General features: G+C 43.2%; 1 protein-coding gene across 1 annotated transcript in view; it reads left to right on the top strand.

Moving 5' to 3' along the window:
• The first annotated feature begins 1,976 nt into the window (after window positions 1-1,976).
• The window catches only part of LOC143924947 (uncharacterized), a 38,758-nt gene continuing 30,861 nt past the window's right edge, over window positions 1,977-9,873 (top strand). The window contains exon 1 of the mRNA XM_077449486.1: window positions 1,977-2,050. The gene's annotated coding sequence lies outside the window, so the exon portion shown is untranslated. The remainder of the gene's footprint in view (window positions 2,051-9,873) is intronic.

Below are 9,873 nucleotides of genomic sequence, written 5' to 3'. Positions count from 1 at the left end.
GTGGCCACCAGTGGCGCCGCTATGGGGGTGCAGGGGGGGGCGGGCCACACCCAGGTGACACCAGGAAGCAGTTCTAGTGGATGCTGTCACCCCCCCTATTGGTAAAGCAGTAACAGTGGGATTTTTGCCAGAGAACTGAGCAACGCTGTAACAGGGGAGAGGCGCACTTCTGGCTGTCCATGTATCTCGCCAGCCCTCACCTTCCCCTCCCTTTTCTCCTGTCAGCTGAACAGGAGAAGACAGAGCAGATCTAATCTGGTTCGCCCCAATGCCATACAGCTTCCTGCCCACGCTGTTTCCCTCCCCATTGGCTACAGCGGTGGGCCAACCAGAAGACACTGGGGGAGCATCATGGGAGATGTAATCCCAGAAGATTGGCAGTGCTCTGCCGAAAAAACTCCAATTCAGCGGCACCAGTGTTGTCTACAGACAGAAGGCTACAGCCCCCATCATGCATGCACTCTACGGGGGGGGGGGATGAGTGAGAGATTTTCTACAGGAAAAGAGGAAAAGAGAAAAAGAGAGGACTGTGCTGGGGGAAGCCAGAGAGGGAGCCACGCTGTACCTGCATCACTGTAGCCGCACCACCAGAGAGGGAGCCACACTGTACCCGCACCACCAAAGAGGAAGCCACGCTCTACCCGCACCACCAGAGAGGGAGCCACACTGTACCCACACCACTAGAGAGGGAGCCACACTGTACCCGCACCACCAGAGAGGGATCCACGCTGTACCCGCACCACCAGAGAGGGAGCCACTCTGTACTGGTACCACCGGAGGAAGAAAGACCGAGCCGCTGCCAGGCTACACTATTGCATATATATCAAAAAAGAAAGGTTTTTGTCCTTACCAAGACTGTAAGGAACCAGAGGACCAAATGAGTGACACCATGAAATTTAACTGAACTTGAGCAGTTCTGCAAAGAAGTGCCGGAAAATATTGTAAAGTCTAGTGTGCAAAGTTAGTAGAGACATATCCCAATAGATTGATGGCTATAATTAAAGCAAAAGGTGGTTCAGCAAAATACTGACATAAGGAGGGGGGGGGGATGATCCTTTTTCCAACTCAGTGATTTTTTTCCCCTGACAGTTTGATGTTATAAGTTGCACTAGTAAATGTGGCGATGGTAGACTATTTGTAATATTATGTGCGTTCCCCATCATTTCTCAACTATAGGGTATACCTTTAATGCTGGGCGCCAGTGACTGTCATCATATTTGTGAGCCCAACCCAAAGGATTGTGGGACTAGTAGTCTTTCTGACCAGTGATTCCATTGCATAACCATACACCGGGACTATGCATCCCAGAAATCCTTGCCACCATCCAGGGGACTTCTGGAAGAGGCTATAAATAAGACCGGAGAACAGTTTAGGAGATATCCCTTGTATTTGCATTTGATGATGTCATCAGCACATGCGTACTGAAGCAACGGCAGAACGTACCGTCATCATGACTCCTGCCAATCACAGCACCGGAGCCCGCGATACTTGGAAGTAACTCCGGGAGCAATGTTGGCCGCCGGAGTGGTGAATCAGGACAGCTGCGGGGGCTTCGATCTCAGGTAAGTAATTCATAATGAGCTCATTATGCCTTTGTCTAGCAGGTTTTTTTATTTTTTTTTGTAGGGTTTACAACTACTTTAAGGGCAGGTGCATTGCTGTAGATGTGCATTGTTGTGCAATTAGCTTTCACTAACAACACACTGCAATGCACACTGAAACTGTATTACCATGCATTGCGATGTGCTGTAATGCATGTCACCATGGCTATAACACACATTTGGGTGTAAGCAAGCCCTATACAGCTGAGGTCTGGCACAAGTGGCAGCCTTGCTCAGGTCCATAGTATCAGTGTTTAATGCAATCAGCTGCTGCTAATCTGTAGTGCGTGTACATTGCAACTTCAGACGTGTGTGTGAGCTCAGTACTTAATGATGTCAGCGACCCAGGCTAATCGCTATTAATATGCTTATCTACCTGCCACACATTTTAATTAGTGCTTTCTGGGTTTACAAACAGGCGGGTGAACAAGGCACCCCATCCCAGCACAGTAAGTAACATTTTCTAAAATGTGTTTTTAATTCTTCATTGCATGTTTTTTTTTTTCTTTGGCTTTTTTTGTTACTTTGTTGTATTTTTTTATTTCTTATTTGCATTTTGCAAGTTTTAGCTATGTATTCGCTTTTCAATTCAATTTCGGCCAAGATTTGCACAATTCTCTAAGTGGATTCAACTGTAAATGTGGGAACCCTGGGTGAAAGTTGTGTACACCCTGCCTGAAAACAATTATCAATAGAACCCTAAGGCTTGGTTCACGCTGCTGCAACATTGGATCCAACTTGTGAGACCCCAAGTTGCATGACATTTCCCTATGAGAGCCGTCTAAAGTCGCTTTGACTTTAGAACAGGTTCCTGCACTACTTTGGTCCGACGTGGGTGCGATTTCGGCCCTTGTACGGGCTCTCAAATAGCATCCAATTCGGAAGGAAGTTGCAGGGCAAAGTTGTAAGGCTGCTGCGATGACAAAGTCAACTTCTGAACATGCTTATAGAAAGCTGTAAGTAAAAAAAATAAAAGAATTTTAGGAAGAGGGCTACCAAAACAGAAAATCAAAAACATGCTGGATTTTTCATTTTATTATTACAACTCAATACAATTGCACTGGGATCTTCAAATAAAAAACAACAATGCTTTAATTAATTTTAAATATGTCTTTTTGCTTTCTTGATAGAAAATGTATGGCTTATTTTGAACATTACTGGAGTTTCCAATAGTTGATATTAAAAAAAGAAAATTATAATTGCATCAATTTAAGGTCAAAGTCTGATAAAATGAGTCACCTTCTAGCTTCTAATATATCCTGGTGATTCTAGAGGACCAGTCCTTGGCTCAGATTCTCTGGGTGTTCCCACTCATCAATGTTCTAGTATAAGATAGGTAAGAAATTTGTTTGGGGAGAGGGAACCATTGATAAGATCTGCTGACCTCAATACTTGAGCACAGAGATGTAAAAACTGGAAATATGGGCAGAATCAAAAATGTTGTACTATAATGCAATCTGTCAAAAGAATGAACACAGCAGTCTTTGTTTTTCCTGATAATTGAGGAAAGTGGAACTTTAAAGTTTCCTTATTGGTACTGCTATCCTAATGTATTGATGTTGATGAAAGCAACCTGGTTCTTGGAAAGGTGGCTTCTACACCCAAGATGAGTTCCCTGATCTCCTTGGCTTGTAGTGCAATGTAACAAAATGGTAATTAAAGCACCACACCACTGCTAAAAGGTCCAGATATGACTTTAGTCCAAAAAAAAGTTAGGACGACAATACAAAGAGTGCCAACGCATTTCTGAGGTCCAAAAACACTCCCTTCATCAGGGCTTGATTGAAAACTCTGCTAAACCAGCAGCTGATCAGACCGGTGCTTGTAATTATATAGAAATAAGAAGATAAGACTAAATAAAATTAAAGGTCCAGGTTATTTATAGTCTATTCACATTGTCTTCAATCAAGCCCTAATCAAAGGGGCATTTTTGGACCCCTGAAGCATGTTGGATACTCTTTGGATTGCACCCCTGGCTTTTATTAAAATCAAGTCATATCTGCTTCTCCTTTTCCTCACGCAGATGATTAGAAGTCTTCCCAATGTGAAGACTAAATTTCAATGTTTCGCCAATTTAAGTAAACTTATCTATGCACATGTATCCCGGGGGACCCCTCGACCTTGTATCACTTGAATTACTTTTGACAGAAGTTTCCAAAGAATTGGATCTTTGGAGACCTTCACATCTCTCTTGGTTTGGTTGCATTAATATGTTGAAGATGGATATCCTCCACGCAATCCTCATAATTTCCCCAAAAAGTTTTTTCTCACAGTTGCCAACACATATCACTTCATCTGGGGGCACCGCCGTCCTCGTCTATAACTGGCAGCACTTACTACTCCTAAATCCATGTGGGACTGGGCCTTCTGGACTTTGAACTTTATCATAAAGTGGCCATTTTGACCGGATTATCTGACTGGTTTTACCATAGGTCCGAAAAGAGGGTGGTACAGCTAGAGCAGGCTATATCCCCATTAGACCTATGGGTCCTGCCCTGTTTATCTCCATCTCTAAGACTGCCCCTGACTACTCTTCCTTTCCTGATCCAGCACCTGCTCTCTTTATGTGATCAATTTTTAATTTTGTGTGGGTTGTCACACTGCCCAGGCCCTCTAACCAAAATATTTGATAATCCCTCTTTTGGCCTTGAACTTCAGACTAACACAGTGATGTTCCTATCTCGGAAGGACTGGCCCAAACTATAAAAAATGTACCATGATTGTACTATTTCTAAACTTAATTTCCCTTAATTCCTCTGTTTATAGCCAACGGTGGTTTACCCAACTCCAACTAATTGTCTTTCTCCATAAATTTAAGACTGAAACCCATCCCGACCTCCTACAACTCCATGTGCAAAGCATCACAGCCACGGCATGTGTACACACCTGGCTAAACCACAGGGTTTTAGCGCCCCTCAACCACACTTGTGAATAAGCCCTGAAACTCTTGCGGTGTCTCCCTCGTGATAAGCTGATGTTGGTGTACCTAATACTGATTATGCATACTTGTTGGTATAGTTGGGATCTTTTCATAGAACCTGACCTTGGAATTCTTAGCTGTGGCCCTCACAATGACCATGTCACAGCAGATAGTCTATATATTTTTATTATTGTTTTTTAGGAATTCTTGGATAAAAGGTTTCTGTTTTTGCATGCTGTGTAGTCTAAAGGATTGGTTGGTAGCATCTGGATGAGTAGCGCTCGGCACATCAATTAATTAAAGTGAAGCTGACTATATAAATGTCTGTATGTAAAGGCAAATTTTGGTTAAGACTGAGGCCGCGTACACACGGGCGGACTGTTCGCCCAACTTTGTCCGCTGAACAGTGTTTGGGCGGACAGTCCGCTCGTGTGTGGGCTTTCAGCGGACAGTTTCAGCGGACAGTTGGACGGACAAGGTTTTTCGGAATTTCCGAAAAACTGTCCGCTGAAACCTTGTTTCAGCGGACAGCCCGCTCGTGTGTAGGCTTGTTCGTCAAACAAAGTTGCGCGCATGCTCAGAAAGGATTTTCACGCCGAAAGCTATAATGCAGTGTATAGGACGTCGTATTTTGTGTCCCGTCGTACGTGCCGTTCACGTCATCGCGCACGGTTTCAGCAAACTGTTCGTTCGTCGTGTGTGGCCATGTCCGTCCATGCTAATTTTGAGCGGACTGTTTGCTGAAACTGTTGGACGGACAAAGTTGGGCGAACAGTCCGCGCGTGTGTACGCGGCCTTATTGTCAAGTTTTTATTGCTGTCCATGCTTGTGCTGGAGAGATTTAAACATCTATTTGCACTGGTGACCATTGTCACCATACTTACCAACATTAGGGTCCCAGGAGTCAGGAAACTGGTAATCCCACCAATGGTCCACATTCCAACCTAACAGTTTTCAGGTGGGCACATACAAGTAAAGACCACTTCATGGGATGTCCCACGCAGGCATTGCCTCTAAGTTTGCTAGGACAGCCTATCACTGCTACTTTAGTGGTTGGTCCCATCCAAACCATAACTCACCCACTAGAGGTCCCCATACCTGCAATTAATGCCCTTTGGAATTACTTACTATTCATGTGTAGTAACTCAAATAAGGTTGATGCTGTGATCCAGAGGACAAAGATGTGGGAGTGTCCCAGCAAATTTGTGACAATTATTCCTGTGACAAGATGGGGTGGGTTCATTTTGGAGAGATTTCTTCTGATTTCCTGTGTCTCCATGACAGGAAATGGAGGAAAATAAATCCATAAGGGGTACTGCTTTAAAGTCGTTTTTAAAGTTTTATTTTTCATTTTGGAGTAAGGGAGGGTTCTAACTCCTGTAATGTTTGTTTTTTCAATCTGTGTCCCAAAAATTGGGGAAATTTACATTCACTTCCTGTCCCATAGCCAAAAGAGGAAGTGAGAGGAAATCCCCTCAAATTAGGAGAATCTCTTGGGGACCCCCAGATCACCAGAACTAGTGTCCCCCCCATTGGAAAATTCCCACTCTATTATTTTTCAGGGGACAACCCAAAATTTGTGATTTTCTTTACTTTCACTTTCAATGATAATAGAAAATAGGACAAAAGGGAGAAGGTGAATTTCCTTAATGAGAGCACAGACAGCCAAAAAAACTGACATATGTTCTAATCCCTCTCCAAGTTTTGCCTTTAGTTATACTTTAACCCTTAAGTACTTGCTGCAAAGCAAGCTCCGAAGCATGTTTTGGCTTTTTAAAATCACTTTCAAAGTTAGTAAATTAGGGTTGTATAGATATGACAGATAGTAAATACAGTGGCTTGCCAGTGCATCCCTGGAGTCCCTGACCCCTTTGTATGCTGCTTCCACTTTTTGAAAAATTTGCCTAAGCACAGCATTCAACAATTCAATAAGGCTGCTAGAGGAACCTATTATGAGACACCTGCACTGCATTGTGGGATGCAATGAGGGCATGCCAAGGCATGATACTTTGAAATGATAAGATCTGCTTAGGAATTGAAGTGGTGTGCTATTATTACTAGCCAGTGGGATCAAAGGTGACTGTTATAATTTTCCTTTGGGGTAGAAATTCTAATCCCCTTCCATAAAGAAAACTTTCCCAATTCCCACTTGAGGTGCTCATGCTCATCTTCTGATTCAGTTGTTTGAATTGTTGACCTAACACAAACAGTAAAGCTTAAAGTCCTAATATTTATTTGCCGACCATTAACGATAGGTCGATCAGGCATGCACACACAAAATACAAAACAAGGCACCCTTGTCAGCCATTGTTTTTCTAAAATGAATGGTCACATCAAGTTGAAGCCTAAAGCCCCGTACACACGAGAGGACTCATGTCCGACAGACTTCCGAAGGAGTTCCGTCTGAGTTCTGCTGGAATTCCGACGGAGTTCTGACAGACTTTTCGGCTGAGCGGACTTGGCCACACACGATCACACTAAACTCCGACGGATTCGAACGTGATGACGTACGACTCGGCTCGAATAAGGAAGTTCATAGCCAGCAGCCAGCCAATAGCTGCCCTAGCGTCGGTTTTAGTCCGTCGGAGTAGCATACACACGAGCGGATTTTTCGAAGGGGACCGGGTCCGGCGGAGTTCCTTCGGAAAAATTTGAAGCATGTTCCATATTCTAAAGTCCTTCGGACTTTGGCGAGTCAAAAGTCCGTTGCAGCCCACACACGATCGGATAGTCTGACGGACTCAGTCCTTCGGACTTTGGATGTTGAAAAGTCTGCTCGTGTGTACGCGGCATAAGAAGCAGGGTGGGGGATGCACCTCTGGTTTATTAATCAAGGCAAGGTCTGCAAACCTTTTCTGGTGATCACTATTCCTCCAAATGAGTTCTGCCCAGTAGTATCTGCAGGTGCATTCTAGACAAAAAATTGCCACAAAAGGAAAGCTAACATGGGCCATAATAAATATGAACCTGCAAACCCTTATACCCAAGATGTATATACAATGTATATATTTTCTGTTACCTATGTTTATCATAGCTTCCAACTATCCCTGATTTGGAGGGACTGTACCTGATTTGGAAGGACTGTCCCTGATTTGGAGGGACTTCCCTGATTTGGAACAAAGTCGCTCTGTCCCTCTATCCTCCTCATCTATCCCTCAATTTGGTATGATCTATATACTGTAGTTGTATATAAAATGCACTTTTTATCTATCTAAAAGTGTTTCCGAGTGCTAAACTTTTCATCCAATTTCTAAATTTCTGCATTTGTAATTTTTAAAAGCCAATACAAAGGGATAGTAATGGTAAAAAAAGCACTTGTGGGTTTAACTAAACATTTTTTTGTATCATTCTCCTTTAAGGGTGGGTGGTAGGGGGTGTGTCCTAGGATTACATACTTTTGCTAATAGGTGTCCCTCGTTCCCATCTTAAAAAGTTGGAAGGTATGTATTTATTAGAAATTCAAAGGTGTAACTAGTCATTAGAGCCCATGCAAATATCATGGGGCCCAGAAGAACAAGGGGCCCAGCAATGTCTGGCTACACAGTGATTTGTGCAGGTAACAATAGCATCCGTCAAAATCTGAAATAATATATGTTTATATGGTGGATGGATTAGAGAGATGGGGACCCCATCATGCATATTTATGGCCCAGTACAAATGAAGCGGTTGCAGTTGACAAATAGCAATGTCAAGCACTGTAAAGCCCCATACACATGATCTGACTTTCTGCCAACAAAACCATGAATTTTTTTTGGAAGGATGTTGGCTTAAACTTGTCTTGCATACACACAGTCACAAATGTTGTGCCAAAATTCCAAACGTGACAATGTGGTGAGGTACAACACGTACGCCGAGCTGAGAAAAGGGAAGTTTAATAGCCAGTGCAGCTCCTTCTGCTTGATTCAGAAGATGCATGGACTTTTGTGCGACGGACTTGTGTACACATGATCGGCCTTTCTGACAACAAGTTTTGTTGGCCGAAAATTTGAGAACCTGCTTTCAAACATTATTGTGTGCAGATTCAAATGTTTGATGGAGCATACATACTTTCTGACAACAAGCTCACATCGAACATTTCCGACCATGTGTAAGCGGCATAACTGTTAGCTAGAAGTGGAATATTACAGGGGTTATAAAAAATAATGGAAAGCTTCACCTGTTTCGGACATCCTAGGGCAGTGATGGCAAACCTTGGAACTCCAGATGTTTTGGAACTACATTTCCCATGATGCTTACCTACACTGCAGAGTGCATGAGCATCATGGGAAATGTAGTTCCAAAACATCTGGGGTGCCAAGGTTCGCCATCACTGTCCTAGGGTAATATAGAGTGGTACCCCTCCTCCCTTGCTACCCTACCTTTTTCAGATTAGATTGGTTGCTCCAAGTTTAGGCTGTATCTAGAGCACCACCTTCTGGAGCACAGTGATGCAGTTTAGATTGTATCTAGAACAGCAATTTCCAACCTTTTTTTCAGTCATGGCACACTTTAAAAGTAAGTAAAAACGACCCCAGTCTAAAATGTAAAAATTGGAAATAGCAATAATAAGTAAAATTGTTCTCTGACAAACCCATAAACTAAACAAGAGGTGGGCATTGACCTATGTTCAGTTATTTGCTGCCCCCACTGTTATGTGCTTTCCATATCAGACTAAAATTAATACAAAGTGCTGTCCAATACCACCATGTCTGTTTGTATTTTTACCATATGTTATATAGCCTCTATCCTGTACACAGCAATATTACTCATGAATCTTTGTTGCAGAGACTATGGCCAAAAACAGATGACACAAAGAAAAAAATATTAATAAGATGATAAAAATTGTATGTTATTGTACATCCATTGTGAAAATGGAAACCATAGTCCAAATTCTTGAAAGAGAATTATAGGCACATTTCTACGCCTGCTCCAGAATAGAATTTTATGGTTCATTTGGGCTAACAAGCGTCCGAGGATCTCCAGATTGCCCTTATGACACATAGACTACATGGGGTCTGGGGGTTCCCAACATCGCCAAATATTACCTTGCCGCCCAGATTGCCCTATTACCCCTGCTTCATGCCTCCAATAGATGTTCCCATGTGGGTGATTTTGGAACTGCCCAACTGCGCTCCTGTCATCGGGCCAACCCTCTTCTGGCTCCCTTTAACCTTCGCCCTTCATTACTGAGTTCGCTCATGCTGCATAGCCTACAGGTCTGGGATTCTGTACGGTACTCCGCCGGGTTAATGTTGCCCTTTTTGCCCTTGCTTCCGATCACTAACAACTCTCTCTTTCCCCCAAACCTAGACCCACCGCGGCATTCCCCTGGTGGGTCACTAATAAGTTTACATGCATCTGACACTTCACTTC

The sequence above is a fragment of the Lithobates pipiens genome, unplaced genomic scaffold (assembly GCF_037356315.1).
Source record: "Lithobates pipiens isolate NorthernLeopardFrog02 unplaced genomic scaffold, aLitPip1_a1.2 Scaffold_22, whole genome shotgun sequence".
Classification (NCBI taxonomy): Eukaryota; Metazoa; Chordata; class Amphibia; order Anura; family Ranidae; genus Lithobates; species Lithobates pipiens.
This window is presented reverse-complemented; position numbering and strand designations above follow the sequence as displayed.